Source organism: Camelus bactrianus, chromosome 1 (genome assembly GCF_048773025.1).
Source record: "Camelus bactrianus isolate YW-2024 breed Bactrian camel chromosome 1, ASM4877302v1, whole genome shotgun sequence".
Taxonomy (NCBI): Eukaryota; Metazoa; Chordata; class Mammalia; order Artiodactyla; family Camelidae; genus Camelus; species Camelus bactrianus.
This window is the reverse complement of record NC_133539.1, coordinates 24,995,524-25,012,982: the sequence shown is the minus strand read 5'-3', so window position 1 is coordinate 25,012,982 and position 17,459 is coordinate 24,995,524.

Sequence of the window (17,459 nt, the reverse complement as noted above, 5' to 3'; positions counted from 1 at the left end):
ATTTCTATGAGATGACTCAAATACCACTCTCTCTAGAACTTCTTATCAGCATTTCCATCTGCTGCATAGCTACTTTCATTTCTATGTCCTGCTGTCACTTCAGACTAATCTAAAATCGATTTTAACATTCTCTCTATAAAAGTAGTTCTCTATTCTTACACTTCAGAGTTTCAGAATTCCCACCATTCTCCCTGACAACATTTTGACTACTACTTCTCCCATACATTTATATTTAGGTAATGAATTCTATCAGCTCCTTTTCTGTTAACAAGGTTTCACGCCTCTCTTATTCTTCCCATACCATTCCTCCCCCTTTTTAGTTCCTAGACTCCCAGGTCTTGTATAGCCCAATCCCTCTTTCCTGTTGCTCATACACACACTATTGCCATAGAACTATTCCTAGAAGTCATATTCTATTTTTATGTTCCTATTCCAGATTCCCTAACCTTGATCACCAAATCCCTTGATAGTCTGGCCAGGATCAACACAAATTCAAACTGGCAAACACAGACACGTCTGTTATCACAAGTGGCCACAACTCTACAGACATCACTGTTTGAACAACCCCTTACATTTTCATGCTCTGCATGGACTGTATCTCAACATTTTAAATATCTATGCTCTCAATCTTACTGCAAATTGTCACAGATATATCATCCAAAAATACATCTAAGTATGTCTCCATAAAATATTCCCTAGTCATGATGGAATGCAAATTTACCTTCTTCTGAGCTACTGTAGCTTTTATTAAATTGGACACTTATGTGACTCTTTTAGGTGCAGACTTATGTTGTTACTCATATACTGGACATAGGATACCAGCCAAGTGCATGTTATCGCTCTATCGCTTCTTTTTTAATTAGAGAATTTATCACTAAACCATAAACATTTTTAGATCCAAACACTTTCATGATTATGTGTAAACCCTAACAGAATTCTATACTTACATGGAAGTAAAACAACTTTATTAGATATAACATTTATTGAGTAATTACAACACTAATTGCCACTTTAGCCCCTATATATAGTTTAAATCATTTAATTTTTCATTTAAGGTAAATATTATTTTATTACCATGTTATAGATGAAGAAACTAAGGTTCTGAGAAGCTTAAATACTTACTCAGGTTTATACAGTGAAAAAAACATGGGGACAAAAGTTATACCAGTTAGCCTCTATAGATGACTCTATTTAACACTAGAATATGCCATGCCCAAATAATAATGATATTATTTTAAAATATATATAATTGTATTTATATAATATATAAAATAATATTTTATAAAATTATTATTACTATTATATAATGGCTAAATCTACCAATGTCAGATAATCAGCTTTATGTATCCCTTTGCTAAATTACCTTTCAGTATTTTTTTTCTATTTATGTACTTTTTAAAAAAAAGTTGAAAATTCATTCTATGTACAATATTGCATGTTGCTTTTTCATTTTATGGTTTTTTTTATAACTATATACTATGGTATCATGTGGATTTAAGATAATTTTTCTTGCTATTTAGAAATTTAGGTATATTCAATGACACACAGTACATGTAAAGTATTTGGAATAGTCCCTAGCACATAGTGGGTTTTCTCATATCAATAAATTTTTCTTGCTTTTAACATGTTGTCTTCAAAGATGTGCTTTCTAGTCTGAAGACTTGAAAACAGATTATCCCATGGGTCTTGTTTTAATATACAAAGCTGTGTCCTCTCCCTTGTCATCCTTTCATCTGTCATTGGATTTTAGATAAAACAAACACCATTAGCTTTGCAGGAGTCACACTTAATGGGCTACCATGGTTAGTACCAGATAATCTTACAAAGACTTGGGTTGTTTGTCTACATCAGTGATACTCCAACTCAAGTGTGCAATGGAGTTATCAGCAGGACTTGTTACAAAAGAGATTTCTAGGATCCATCTGTGAGTTTCTGATTCATTACATCTGGGGAGGGGTCCAAGAATTTTTGTCTCAGTGTAACATAGATGCTTTTTGGCCCAGAGACTATACTTTGAGTGCCACTGGTCTACACAATTTAATTTCATTAGAATGGTGACAGGCCCTGAGGGTCTCTAAAATACAAGTTTCTGTCTAGGTTATCCCTAACATAAATACATGGCATTTTATTTCTTTAGAATTTGCTTATAAGAAAATAATAACTTGTAAAAAAAATTAATAAACAGAAATCTCAGTTAAATAGAGTAGCGAAACCAGAAGGGGACCTCTCACATCCTTTGAAGGCAGTAGAGCCCAAAAGGAAGAAGAAAGACTCCTCTTACTTCCTGACACAGATTCAGCCAATGAAAAGCCATGGATGGACTCCTTGTTTACCAAAGGCTTCTCAACATTCTTTTCCCCTACAGGAAAGTGTCCTCTTTCCTTTGCTGTAAGAGGACTTAAACATGGTTCACCATGGTTGCAGGTTCTGAATTGCAATTCTCTGCTCTCCTGAATAAACCCATTTTTGCTGGAGAAGTACCTGGCAGGCTATTTGTTTCAGGTCAACAAAATCAAACTAGTAGCTTGATACAACTTGATTTTCTCTCAAAAGGCCTTTCATTTTCTGGTATTTTTTTCTCTTTACTTTTCCCTCAACGTAATGTCCAGTCTTCCTGCCTCATCACCATTCCCTTACTGTTTCCTTCACTGAAATACAGTTCTGGTTGATGGCCAAAAAAAATTTAGAGGACTCCTCACTCATCCCAGAATACTTTCTTAATTTTGGGCTCCGATAACAATCTGGTATACCACTTTTGCGTTATTTAGCACATTTTGCTTTTTATTGATAATTTCTATGCATATTTCATAACTCTCTTATAAATGCCTAAGTGTATCTTAATAATTTTTGCTTCTAAAGTATGTTACTCAAAATAGCCTTTTGATAAGCATTTATTCAATAAGCATTTATTGGACCCACAGGGGACTAGGAGGAAAACAAAGCAATTATGTAGCTGACTTAGCACCATTTTCTATTTTCTATGAAGAAGATGCATCATCAAAAACTGGGCCAGAAATACCACTTTTTGATGGATAGAACAGACTTTTTCTTTCATCTGTCTTACTTTCACAACATAAGCAATAGAAAAATAACAAACATTTACTCCAGCTGCTCTCTTCTGTTAGGTACTCTGAACAAACAGGGTTTTTCAATTATACAGTTTTTTTTCCAATTAATAGAGAGGCTGAAGCATTTCTATTCTTCTATGTAGCAACACCTTTGTGAATGTATAATCTGTAAAGTTTAATAATTGCTAAAAGTTTATAAGAAAAATTTATATATATACTGTGGGGTGGTGGGGGGAGTGTGTATGCATGCTGTATTTCCCCTTGATGTAGCTATGTTGCCTAAAATTTTCCAAAGCTGGACAAAGTAGATTTAATTAAATTAATTAGAATTTTTATTTCAAAACAAAGAGCTAATTTTTAAAGGAATTTCCATTAATATAGCTGGTTAAATAACTATATACTATCACAAAATTTCAAAGTTATGCAACTTCTCACAAAAACACTTGACGGAGTAGAGTGAGTTCAATTACTCATTCTTTACGGATGAAGAAAAGGAGAAGATGAGAGGTTGATTGCTTGCTTAAGGTTTGCCACCAGCAACTGAACAAGGATTTGGACCTAAGCTGTTTCTATCCATCTTCTGCTTAAGCTCTCCTTTTGCTCTAAGTTTGTGACAGCTTTTCTTGCTTATTACTAAAAAGAAGTATGTTAATGTTTTATGATGGTGTTCAAAGTCCTCTGAGATGACAGCTTTTTATTACATTTTGGTGTCCAACTTGATTATTTGTTTTCTTTTTGTTTTTTAATTGAGGTTTAAGGTCCAATCAACATGATTTCACCAGGAAATTCTTACAAGTTCCTTTTCTCTAAACCCCCAAATCTAAGAATGTACATTTTACTTAGTTATTTAGTGGCCAAAGTCACCTCGAATTTTTCATGCCTTAAGCATTAGAAATATAGGGATTCTTTGATCAAAGGAAAGTTTTTAATCTCATGCAGACATTTTAAATATTCTCCGTTGAAAGTCAATTTATTGTCAAAGCTGGTGCAGATTGAAGTAAAGAATTTAAAATGCTCAGCCAAGGATTTTTCATTAGCATGGAGTAAGTGTTCAAAAATAAATAATTTATTGAGGTTAATTTCATATCCAGAAGAATAGCTGTAATTTCAAAAAATTGTATTTGTTGAAAACATACAACAAGAAATAAGACAGGATTAGGTCTTTAAATGATACCAGAATGATGAAAAGTAAAATTAGCCTTCAGTTTCATACATTATTAGATATGTTTTCCTCCAGACTTGGCATTCCAGATGAGGAGAATGTATGCTTTAACCTTGGAAATAAATAAAGCATTTACTTATTTGATTAAAGATTGCACAGTGAATTTAAAAAGATGTTACACTACCTTCTAATGTAATATAAACTCAATTTTCTACTTACACACAGCTTTAAGACAGAATTTAAAAGAAATACCTTTAGGAAATTGTCTTTCTGCCCCCCCCACAAATGATTCAAATAAATCATATATATGCTTTGGAATGCTTCATTTTATCTAGATATGACACTCTCTTGGCATGACTTCTATATCATTAAAAATGTAGGACAGCAAAACCTTTCATAGAGATGCTGGTATCCACACCTTACACAACTACAAAATAAATATGAGTTGTAGGTTTTCACTGAATTCAACAAATGTGTCTTAGCATTTGCTACATGTCAAAAATATTCCTAAACTTCAATACTAGCTTATGAAGCAAGTTAAACTTTGTCCTCATTCTTGCAAACTGTATATTCTACTGGATATTTCTCTTAAAGGTGGAATTTGGAGTGAGAAAGAAAGCATAAACCACTTGGAAAATGAATAGCAAGGCAATTTAACTAAACCTACGAGGTCTCCAAGGCCTTCCTGAAGAAGGAACGTTTGCACTTAGATTTGAAGGATGAGTAGGAGTTACTTTGCCAAGAAAATGGAGCAAAGAAGAGGGAACAGGCCCTATGAAGCAGCAGCAGTGAGAGCCTACGTCTGGGAGGAAATGATCTGCACAGAGGCGTGGGTTTGACAGTTACTCTTGACTATCTAGTGGTTGAAGTCATGGGAATAGAGATTTCATAGGTGGAGTGTAGAAATTTAGCCCTAATAAAGATTCAGCATTTAAGGGCACAGAACTAGGAAGAGGATCAGCGTGGAAAAAGGGGCTGAGAAAGAGGGTCAGACAGGGCAAGCTAAATCTGGGAGACTGTGGGTGCTTGGGAGATTAACAACAGATTTCTAGATGAAGGGTAGGGTTGATATGGTCCCAAACTGCCAGAGTGCAAGTAAAAATACAGATTGATGAATCTTATAATTCATCCCTTATTGTCACCTTTTAACAGTACTGACACCATTGAGGGCTGCTTTCTGCGGAATGCTTTAAGAATTGAGGGGTCCTGAGAAGGGACTCAGAAGGAGGTGCTTTAATAAGAAAGTTTAAAAAAAAAAGGCAGGAGAGACAGAGCCCTCAATGAAGGAAAGAATTCAAAGTAAGATAGAACTGAGGTAAGTTTATATCTTTCCATTTACTCACTGTTTGTCCTTCAGAAAGTTGCACTCTCTCTCTCTCTCCTTCAGCCTATCTCTTAGGTTGAAATTATGTCTGTTGTCAACATTTTACAAAGTTTATTGTGAGAATTTGAAAGACGATATAAGTAAAACAATAGCACACTTCACGAACAGGGAAAATATTAAGCGCATTAAGAAATTCTGGTTACTACTATGATTATTATACTACATTATAAACAATTTCTATTATTAAGAGGAGGAAAGGAAAATATGGCATAAGTTTTCGTTTTGCTTTTAAAAAAGGAGAAATTTAAAATTGTTTCAATACTATGAGAGTGAGAATAGTTGAAGATAAAGAGGAAGGAGAAAATCTAAAAAATACATACTAACCTGTGAAGCCTGTGGACATTAATAAAATCCGCAGTATTGACAGAATACCATCAAAGAATTTGGCTTAAATATGTCATTGTTGCAACACATGAAATGACTATTGATTCCAGTATCTATTGCCCTAATTGACCATCTCTCTGATCAGGCATGTATATATCACCCTGGTCACCACAATTAAATAAGACATTGATATGTATTTCTTGCATGTATTTCTTGGAAAATCACATGAAACTTATATCTGAAGTTTTTTTTGTTCAAGGTTCTGGATATCTCTTGGCTTTTAAAAACTTTTTAAACTGTTCAACACATTCTAATTGAGTATTTTCTGCATGCCAGGAATATTTCTAAGTGCTGGAGATATTTCAAGTCAACATTATTTCAAAGCAATTATGAGATCCTAAATATTGTTTTCATTAACATCCATCTACAATTGCTATTCGGAATGACTACTTAACTCAAGTGATTCTTTATAGTCTTTGCCATCCTGCTTGTGTTAACTCTAATAATTCATTTAGAGAGGCTAAAAATAAGCTTGTTTTTTAATGCCTGGTGACTAAGATAACAGAAAATACAAGATTCTTTCATCACCTTAGTTGTATTATTTCTGCTTGTGTGTCTTTTTGCCAATAAAACAAGTTATTAGAATAAAGAAGTATGTCATCCATGTAGTAAGGAATACACATATACAGACACATAAAATCTGCTAAATCTGAGTGCCATGTATTTCTCTATAATTTAGATGTGAATTTAATTATTATAGTTACTTTATATCCTTTTTTGGACTAACACATAAAATAAACCAAGAGACACCTAAAATTATTTGAAAAGATGGTTCACTTAGCCCCAGTCATTAAAAAAGCAATGACTTATGCACTTTGAGTAGTCAAGTCAAAATCTGTGAACTGAATTCACTTCTATACACAGGAAAACTCTGCAAGTAACTGAGATTTTTCTCAATATTGGCATATAGACAATTCTAAAAAAGTCCTGGGATAAGAACGATCTCAAGCTGGCAGTATATACTGGCATGTGCCTCATCCTGCTGACAGTCAATTCATTTTGAGATTCTTATAAAAAAGAGGAAAAAAAAGGATAGTTTAACAGGTTCCAAGTTTAAATAATTATATTGTTACATTCCTTCAAAGAAAAGTTAAGACATTATTTTGGAGTAAAAATTTTACTTATTATTTCTTCCCTCTTTCTTCCAGCTTCTCAAATGGCAAAAGCATACAGGATGTAATAAATACACACACACATCCCACAGAGATCAGACATGAGCCTGTGTGCCACAGTCCAGTGATGGTGAGCGAAGTGTGGATAAAAAGAATCATCCGTAGAGCCATGAGGTCATATATATTTGATAATACCTAACTCTAAAAACTCAACAAGATAAGAAGATAAAAGCTACTAGATAGGAAAATGCTGATTCCTCTGTTTTCCTTCAATTAGAAAGTGTACAGTAGAAAATTGTTTTCTAATAAAGTTGCTTTTATCATTTGAAGGAGGAGAAATGGAAGATCTCAGGATTAGAAAAGAGGTACTAATATTTGAGTGTTTTGCATTTTATATAATTTATATCATTTAAATTATCTCATTTAAACAGTACATAAGACTGGTGTTCCCATGTCTATTTTTCATTTGAGAAAACCAAGGTTCTGAGACTTCACTTACACCATACTGGGTAGTGGTTGAGATATAAGTTCTCAGAATTTTAAGCCTGGTCTACTTCGTTAAATCTTAAATCTTTTAAATCAGGTGCCAGGAAGGAGGGTGTAGCTCAGTGGTAGAGCTCATGCTTAGCATGCATGAGGTCTTGGGTTCAATACCCAGCACCTCTGTTAAAAATAAATAAATGAATAAATAAATAAACCTAAACACCCCCCAGCCAAAATAATTTTTAAAGCTATTTTAGAAAAGAACTTACTTAGAGGGAAATTGAGGTCTAAAAAGAATAGTGGAAGGTAATGAAAAAGAATAAGTATATATACACACAACTGAATCACTATGCTGTACATCAGAAACTAATAAACATTATAAATCAACTATGCTTCAATAAAAATTATTTTTTAAATCACATGCCTTAGTTACCCTCCCTCTTTGGTAAAATGGAAAACTTTTAGGAAATATTTTCATGTAGTCTAAAGCATTTATATCTCATTAAGATATATACTACACTAACAGAAATTAGCAGGAAAAAAAACTGCTGCATAAAGTTAATGAGTGCGATTAGTTTCGTTTGGAGTGGTCAAAAGACTCACAATCAAATGGATATCCACAATTAGGCCAATCATATGGGCAAGAGATCCCTGTGCATATTATATATATAATTGTTACTTTTGTGACCTTTATAAAGGACTTAATGGATCTCCTAAACTCAGTACCCAACTATGCCAGCATCATTTTTAGGTGTTTGTTTATTATTCTTCTTCATTTGTTTTATCAAGTATTATAATAATTTCTTAAAGAGAGCTTCAAGAATTGAAAGAAACTCAGAAAACGGTCAACCACTTTCTATTCTAATTTTTCTAATTTAAATACAGAATGAAATGATGCTGCACCAGCTGGCCCCTTGTAAACATTAAACCTACCACTTTGACCTTCTCTCCCACTCTCTCTCTACTTCCCAGACCTTCATTCTTTGACCCCAAAAGTCCCTGACATACTTTATATCCTCCATAGTTTTTTCTCATAGTGCTGTTTTCCTTCCCAAGAACTTGTCCCATTTATAATTATACAGTTTAGGAATTTTTGCTTTATTGTCTGTTTCTTCACTAAAGTGTTAAGTTCCATAAACGCAGATCTGACTTAATACAATATAGCCTATGCTTATAAGTGTTCGTCTATAATAGTAGTGATAAGCATTTGTTGAATAAATGAAGGAATTAGTAAGTTACTTAATAAACAATAGAGTTTTTTGTGTTTACTAAAAATGTGAATGAGATCCTGGGCTAGGACATGACAATCACACTGCATAAAAATCACAATAAAAATATAGGGTTTGTAGTAATAAAGTACTAAAACTGGTCTACAGTCTAATTTCTAAATTTAAAAAATGCTTATGTTCAGTAATAGGGTGTCATATTTTCTGACCTTTGTTGCTCTCTATCAGGTTGACACATGCAAGCCACTGATGCAACGTTTTTTATTCTTTTTGTCTTGAACTTGCATGTAAAGTAAAATCCTTATATTTCTATTAATAAATTCTCTTATAAATGATTACAAATTTGAAAATGAGCAAATCTGTTATGTAAATAAGATTAAAGTGTTAAGCAGAGATTCCCTTTGTGAACTATATAAACTGAACAAACTTGTATCTAACAATTCAGCAAGAAAAGTAGTATTAAACTTCGTGCAAATGTAGCTAGAGATCCAAGATGAGGAGTTATAGGGAGAAAGGCGAATATCGAATGCAATCATTTATCTCAAGTTTCTCTTCAAAGATAGAATAAAAATCCCTTTTTACCAATTTTTTTCCAAGTAGACTGTACTTTTAAGAACACAGCAATAAAATAATCAGTATCACCATGTCACACTAACTTATACACACATTCTGATGACCTTTTATTTTGCATTTGATTTTGAGTAGCAATCCTCTAATTCTATTTGGAAAGGTAAGAAATTTCATATAAACTATAAAAGCAGAATATCCTATGTCCTGACAAGCTCTATTCTTAGTAGTATTGACAGAAATATTGACAGAAAAAACAACTCTATTGGGGAAGATTTTAATAAGATTATAGACAGCAATCAAACAGTTATTGCCTTAAAGATCAGGTGGCTTTCTATCTGCACACTAAGTAGCTTGAATTTGTAAAATAAAAACCACTTAATGATACTGACTTTAACATGGACACTAAAGTTAAAAAACTTTCTACTTAAGAGTTTATGCAGGAAATTATGTAGGCAGCTTAGTATACAAAATTGTCCTTCCATATTTTATTAAATTATTTAATTATACTAAGGGAAACATCACTAACAGAAACCAATTATGTTTTAAGCTTTGTTTTTCTTCTAAAAATGAATCTTATAAAAACTGATAAGGTTATTAGAATAGGAATTTCAATAATAAGAACAAAGAAACTAAATTAAAAATTTATATATATATATATATATACATACACATATATAATTACCTGTAATTTTATTTAAATATGCTCCATTTAAAAATATTTTAGTAAAAGCACTACTTTTCTTTCAAATAAGGTTATGAGTTAATTGTCACGTTTATGTGTAGATAGGAATACCAATTAAGATAAACAACTCCATCATAAAATAAATTATATATAGGGAAATGAAAACTTAAAGCTTCATAGGATTACTAAGTAAACTGAAAACTGAATAATATCCTCCATTTTATAGCCTAAAATAAGATCAAGGCCATGATATCAACTAGAGCTATAACTGTAAAGAAAAGGGAAAAAAAACTATTTTCTCAGAAAGACTCAAAATATATTGTCCAACTTTTTTTTTCCCTAAGCAGGGGGCCAATGCTAGTGAGCATCACTGGTGGTAAATAAAAGATCTGCCATTCACTATGAATTCAAACAACTGATATTAATTGAGTGACTGTTAGTTTCAGTCATTGTTCTTTAAGCAAATAAGACAAGAATACTTGTCCACATGAAGCTTATACTGTTGTCATTTTACATTTGCCTGGAAGACACTAATATTGATTGAGAACCTACAATGTACTAGGCACCCTGTTAAGTATGAGCACATAGGATACAGTGTGATGGATTCTAGGATAGGCAAACACTAAGTCAGAGCAACAGTTCTTGACCTAGGAGTGCTGCAAACTTTATTATATACTAATCCTTCCTAAGATATCATATCATAGCTCATCTTATAGATGATAAAAGCTGTTTCAGGCAGTTAGGGAAGGGCACAGTGAGGGTGCATGGTTCAAAACAGAAGACAAAATTGTTTTGTTGTCAGCTTGTGCTCTCAACTCCTACAAACATCACCTCCAACACTGAGAACCTAAGTCAGATTTGAATTGCCAGCAAACAGTAGTCTCATAAACCCAAAATATTAACAACAATGAAGTTTATGGAGCCCACTCTGAGTGAAAACAACATATTCACAAGCATCATCTTTTATGACATTTACAACGTTAAGATTATTCCTTTTCTGAAAAAGTAAGAAATGGAAGTCTGGAATGGGGTTACAGCGACATTAAAATCCTCCCAGACCCATCTGTACAAACTATTTTTCTTGCAAAGTAATTCATATTCTACTCAGAGTCTTATTGTAAAATGAATTCTGTAATTCAATTAAACACTTATCTTGAAAACAAGAGCATAAGTGGAAATTCCTCACTGGCATTCATGCAAATAACGACGTTAAAGCTACATCTCATCTCTTGTTGTAGATACTGAGTGTCAGCTATAGCTACTGCTACGTTATACATTACATTGACAGAACCATGAAATGAATTTGTTTCCATTTGTACCAGCAAAAAACTAAATAGGGATAAGGCAAAATGGTGAATTCATGGTATTTCTTTAGTATTTCCTTCTGCTAAAGTCATGCCATAGCATTCCTCTCTTTAACTTGGAGTGGTTCTAGGCTTTCTTAATTTTTGAACATCTAACTGCTTTGCCTGAACAATAACAAAAATAAAATGGACAACTGATACTTTTTTAAAAATTCACATATATCCTTATATTAAATTTTGTATACATCTACATTATTGCATAGGATACCTGGATTTCTTATAGAACATTAGCCCTGTAATATTCTTCATAAATGCTTGGAAAATACTCGGTAAAAAATATTAAATATGGTCTTTTTAGCAGTTCTTGGAGCTTTACTCTCCACAGCAGATGCTGAAATTCATAGCAGTGATAGTACACAATTCTCCCTAAATTTATCTAGCTGTCTTAGAAAACTGTGGGCTGCAGAGAGAAGACATACATTAAATGTAGTTTTGGAACATCTCTGCTAAAGTTTGAGGAGAAAATGGAGGAGAGTTACACAGGTTTTCCCTTGTCCTTAATATTTTAAATGACAGTGAATCATGAATCTGGCTGAAGGGATGGGTGATTACTGGTTAAAGAGGAGACACACTGGCTGCCTCGCCTTCTTTATGTTTCTGCTCTGTGTCTTATAAAATGAAAATACAGGCATTCTCTTCCTCCACATCCAATCCTTGGTCTTGTAGCACAAAGGGATACAATAAAGCTCTAGCCTCAAGGTTGTATCAAGCAACCCTGAAAGTAGTGGGGCTGGGGAGGCCTGAGGAATAGAAAATGGACATGCCTCAAATGGAGCAAAGACCAAAGAAGGGAGCTCAGACATGGTGAATACATTCAGCATCTTTCTCTGCCACCCAGCAAGTCAAGTGGCACATGATTTCCTCTTAAGACATGCTTCCTTTACGTTGACCACATGAACAGAGAAGAGTATAGGAAAGTAGGGGGGAGAAAATTGTATTTGTCAAGGACTTGGCATTAAGAAATCTACGTAAATGATGCCAGTGATTGTACTAGAGAAACAGCAATGGAGAAATGTAAAAGCCAGAAGACACATGTGGTTAAATAAAAAAGACTACAAAATGGTTTCTCATCTTTGGCTAATTACATGTTGGTTTAATAACAATGATACAGATCAGACTCAAGGTGATTTGATGACTGTCATAAGGCATTTCACTGCAAAAAATAATTACTATATGTGTCACTTACACTGTTAGGTAACCTGTTCCTGAACTGAAAATAAGGAACTAACAAATAGAACCAGAATCTGAGTCTTTTTGTTTGTTTGTTTGTTTTTTCCATCTTATTTTGTTTTTTTGTTTTGTTTTGTTTTGTTTTGTTTTTGAATGTGAAGCTTTTAGACTCTGTGACTGTTTCAAGGACTCCTAAGTAGTGTTTGTCTGAATATCAAATTATCTTAAATGGTAGAAAGCTTTCTACATTTTGAGGCTTAGAATCTTTCTAAGAAATAACTGATGTTACACTTAAAGTAAAAAATTTTATTCTCTGCAAAAGACAGAGAACTAAAAAGACAAAAAACATACTGGGAACAAAAATCTTTCAAAATACATATCAGATGAAAGACTGCTATCTAAAATATACAAAGAACTCTTTTAAAACTTAGCTGGATGTAAAAAAAAAAAATTCACTTAAAAAAGTAAGCAAAAAGTCTAAACATCCACCTCACCAAAGAAGACAGGTATCAAACACATTGGAAAAATGCTGAAGATCATGTGCTATCAGGAAAATGTAAATTAAAACAATAATGCAGTACCACAAAACACCCACTAGAATGGCCAAAATCTGGAACACTGACAACACCAAATGCTGGTGAGGATGTGGATCAACAAAAACTCTCATTCATTGCGGGTGGGTACATCCACTTTGGAAGACAGTTTGGCTACTTCTTACAAAGCTAAACATTTCTTACTGCATGATCCAACAATTACAGTTTCTGGTAATCGAACTGAAAACCATTCAACTTGTATCTACACAAAAACTTGCCTGTGAATATTTATAGCAACTTTATTCATAATTGCCCAAACTTGGAAGCGTATATCCATTCAGTAAGTGAATGGATAAACAAACTTTGGTACATCAGACAATGGGATATAATTCAGTGCCAAAAAGAAATGACCTATCAAGTTATGAAAAGACATGAAGGAAATTTAAGTGCATATTACTAAGCAAAAGAAGCCAATCTGAAGAGGTTGCTGTATGTTTTCAACATACGACATTCTGGAAAACAAAAAATTATGGAGATAAAAAAAAATCATTGGTTAGCAGGGATTGGGGGAGAGGGTAGAAAGGATGAATAGACATAGCACAGAGGATTTTTAGGGCAGAGATACAATTATTTTGTATGAAACTGTAGTGGTGAGTACATCTCATACATTTATCAAAACCTATAGAATGTGAAATACAAACAGTGATCATTAATATAAACTACGGATTTTATATGGACAATGTGTAAATACTGGGCCACTTGTAACAAACGTATCACACAAGCAGGATGTCAGAAACAGGAAATACTGAGGTAGGGGTAAAGGGTATACGGGAACTCTGTGCTTTTCACTCAAATTTTTTCTGTCAATCTAAAACTGCTTTAAAAATACTCTACTGAAAGATGTAGGGCAGATTTTTCCACCTAATTTTAAAAACTGACACAAATCAGAAGCACCGCTGATTTCTAACATATTATATTTAAGAAGAAAAACAGCACTCTGATGATGTAAAGGACTCTACACACTCTGGGCCCACAGACCAAATCTGATTCATGGTGCATTTCATTCGCCTGAGAGCTAAGAATGGTTTTCACAGTTTTACAAAGTTGAAAGAAGGAGGAAGAAGAGGAAGAAAAAGAGACAGTGAGAGACATATGGTCAGCAAAGCCTAAAATATAAATTATCTGGTCCTTTACAGAAAAAAGTTTGCCAGTCCTAACAAAAATTATGTACATCTTACCAAAAAAGACTACTCATTTCCCATCAATTCAGAATTAAGAGACATATATATATATATATATATATATATCTTTCTTCTATTTAGTATGGTGTGTCTCCTAATAAGATTTCTCAGAAATATGTTCTCAGTCTACCCACAAAACACATTGGAATAGAACTACATCATAAATAGAATTCAGATTCTATTTACATCTTCATAATTTTCTAATAATTATTTATTAAGATATGATCTCATACATGTGATACTTGATTTTTTTCAGCATGGTGAACACATTTTTTCCTTCTATGTGTTCTAAATTAAGTATATATATGTGTATGTATGTGGGGAGGGTGGAGAGAAAAGAGAGGGACTGAATAGCCTGTAAGAGAAATCCAACCTCTAATTGTTTACTGAATTGCTGTTTCTTGTTTTATTCTCCCTTTCTTTGCAAAAATGAGAACTAGTTTTACAAAGGGAACTACCAATTTTAGAGTGAAAATTTAAATTTGAGGGAGAACTCTGAATGCAGGAATACTATGATTTAGAAATTGTACATCAATTTTCTCAAATTCTGTTGTGATGAAGCCACTAGCACAGCATCCTAGCTGGCATTTAATGTAGCTTCAGCATTAAAACTCCTTCTCAGGGACAAGCCATTTGTTTATAAATGATTTAGCATATAAAAATGATTAACTGTGAGAACAAATGCATTGTACATGAAGTTCAGACTTCAAATGAATTAAAGTTATACAAAGACAACTATAACCTATAATGGATTCAAAAAGCTTTCAGAAGAGTCAGCTTTAGTATGTGAACAACAACTAGAATGTATTTTTCTGATGGTTTGTCACAGCAACGTTTTCCAGTCCAGTGAGGGAGTGCTCATACAGTACAATATGTATTCAACGTTGACATGAAAAGTTGGATGAAATAAAACCCATGTTATTCAGAAAGGGGCCATTTTTTAGAACACTAAAGTTAAATCTTAGTTTCTGCATTTTTTAAGGTGATGTAACATTGAAGAGAAAAAGAAAAACAAACCTTTCCACCTGTCCATGCTGAGTGGATATTTCAATCTATGTCAAAGCAAAAATCAGCAGACATCATGTCCTTGAAGCTTTTTATGTGGTGACATGCTAAATCAGTATCTCCAAAAGAGATCTCTGAGGAGCTACAGGGAAAAGGTACATATGGAATGCTTCTGAGATAAATGCACACATAAAATGGGAAAGAACATCTATGTATTTGCAAGAAAAGTAACAGTTATTAGAAACTAAGAAAATTTCCAAAATGAAAGACTCCTCAAAGAAAGCATACCAAAGAAAGGCAGATCAGGAATGGATATGGGATGAGGCAGAAATGGTGAGTGACACACTGACATGTTAAGAAAACAAAACTCCAAAGATAGTGTGTAATTATTTCAGTAAAGAGAAGTAAATATGCTTGCACCATGAAAGATGACTTGAAATTGATTCAGTTATTCAAATGGAAACAAATAACACTTGGCTTTTTCTTCTGATGTGGTATTTTAGATACAAAAATATAAAAATATTATCTTTGTGTACGAGTTATACATTTATCATTCCAATCTTCATGGTACATTATACCAAAATAAACATTAATCATTTAAAAAACAACAATAAGGGCTATAAATACCATATGATAATAAATAATCTTACAGATGTTGCCTAGACATTAATCTTCACTATAAGGGTTAGATTTGAAGGTGTTTGTAGACAGCTAAAGTTTGTTTCCATAACATAACTCAGTAGCTAGGCAGTATGATGAAAAAAGGGATATTCAAATTAGACAATACAGTATATTCAAAATAGAAGAACTTGTTTAATTACTTGAGTATAAATGTTATTACATCTTTGAAGAACATTATGAAATTTCAGGCCTCATGGAGAGGCCATACTCAAGTAAGGGTGATGTGGTAATTACCACACAGTAAGATGGCTCTGTTATGAGACTAGCACATCTTCCTGAATGTGTTACAGGGAAGGTCCAAGCAGGGAGAGCTAGACTCCACGAGAAGATCCATGGAGACTGCAGATGGAAGGACACATCTGTACTAAATTATGGATTTGCATGGGGCTATGGCAACACTTCCTGTATGTGCATAAATAATGAAGGTATAAAAACATAAAGTGTCAGAAAATATTTCAGTAGCATTAGAGTCATGATTGGTGTTCTGTTCACCATGAAAGTTCAGAAAAAATTTTTTTCTGGCCCTACTCCATATTTATTATGCCACAATCTCCAGGGTTAAATTCACAAATCTGAGTTTAAAAAAAAAAAAAAACAACAGAGATTTTCTTATTTTGACTACCTACATATCCTACACAGTGAGAAGACTGATAAAATTTTACTAAATATAATAACTAGGCTCTTATCCCATTCACTCTTAAGACTATTCCACATGGATTTTGTACCAAACCTCCCCTTGCTAAGGTTACCTGGGGTCTTCACTTAGACCAATGGGCAATTCCTCAAACACACTGGCTTCTTCATCCTGGCTGCATGTATATCCGGAGTGAACATCTCTCATCAGATAAGATTTCTTTTCCCCTCTTCAGAATGCTTTAATGACTTCCTTTTTTTAAAAGGTCATTTTAAAAAGCCTAAAGTATTTGGTTTCTCCCCTCCTTACATCTCCAGCCAGATCTAATGTCATCCTCCCATTTGCTTTCGTTGTTCAAACTACATTAGCCTCAGTTCCTCAACCACAGCTCCCTTCCTGCCGAGGTTCCTTGTATGATGGAAAGAATGGTTTGATGATACTGTCTTTTTAACTCCCAAAGTTTTCACTGACCATGTTGATAATCAAATCGTTGTTTTAAAGTCTTACCATCTATTATACCCAGGCTTAAATTCTCTACCTTGAACGCTCTAGTTGACATAATTGTAATTTCCACAATTATGCTGCACACTTCTTTATCAAGATTTTCCTCCCTAAACAAACCAATGGTCAGCAAAATTTTGGGTAAAGAGCCAGAGAACAAATATTGTGAGCTTTGTGGGCCAAAAGGCAAATTTGAGCAACTGTCCTTGACAAGAGACAGATAGCCTTTTGTATATATTGTATATCTTACATGCTACAC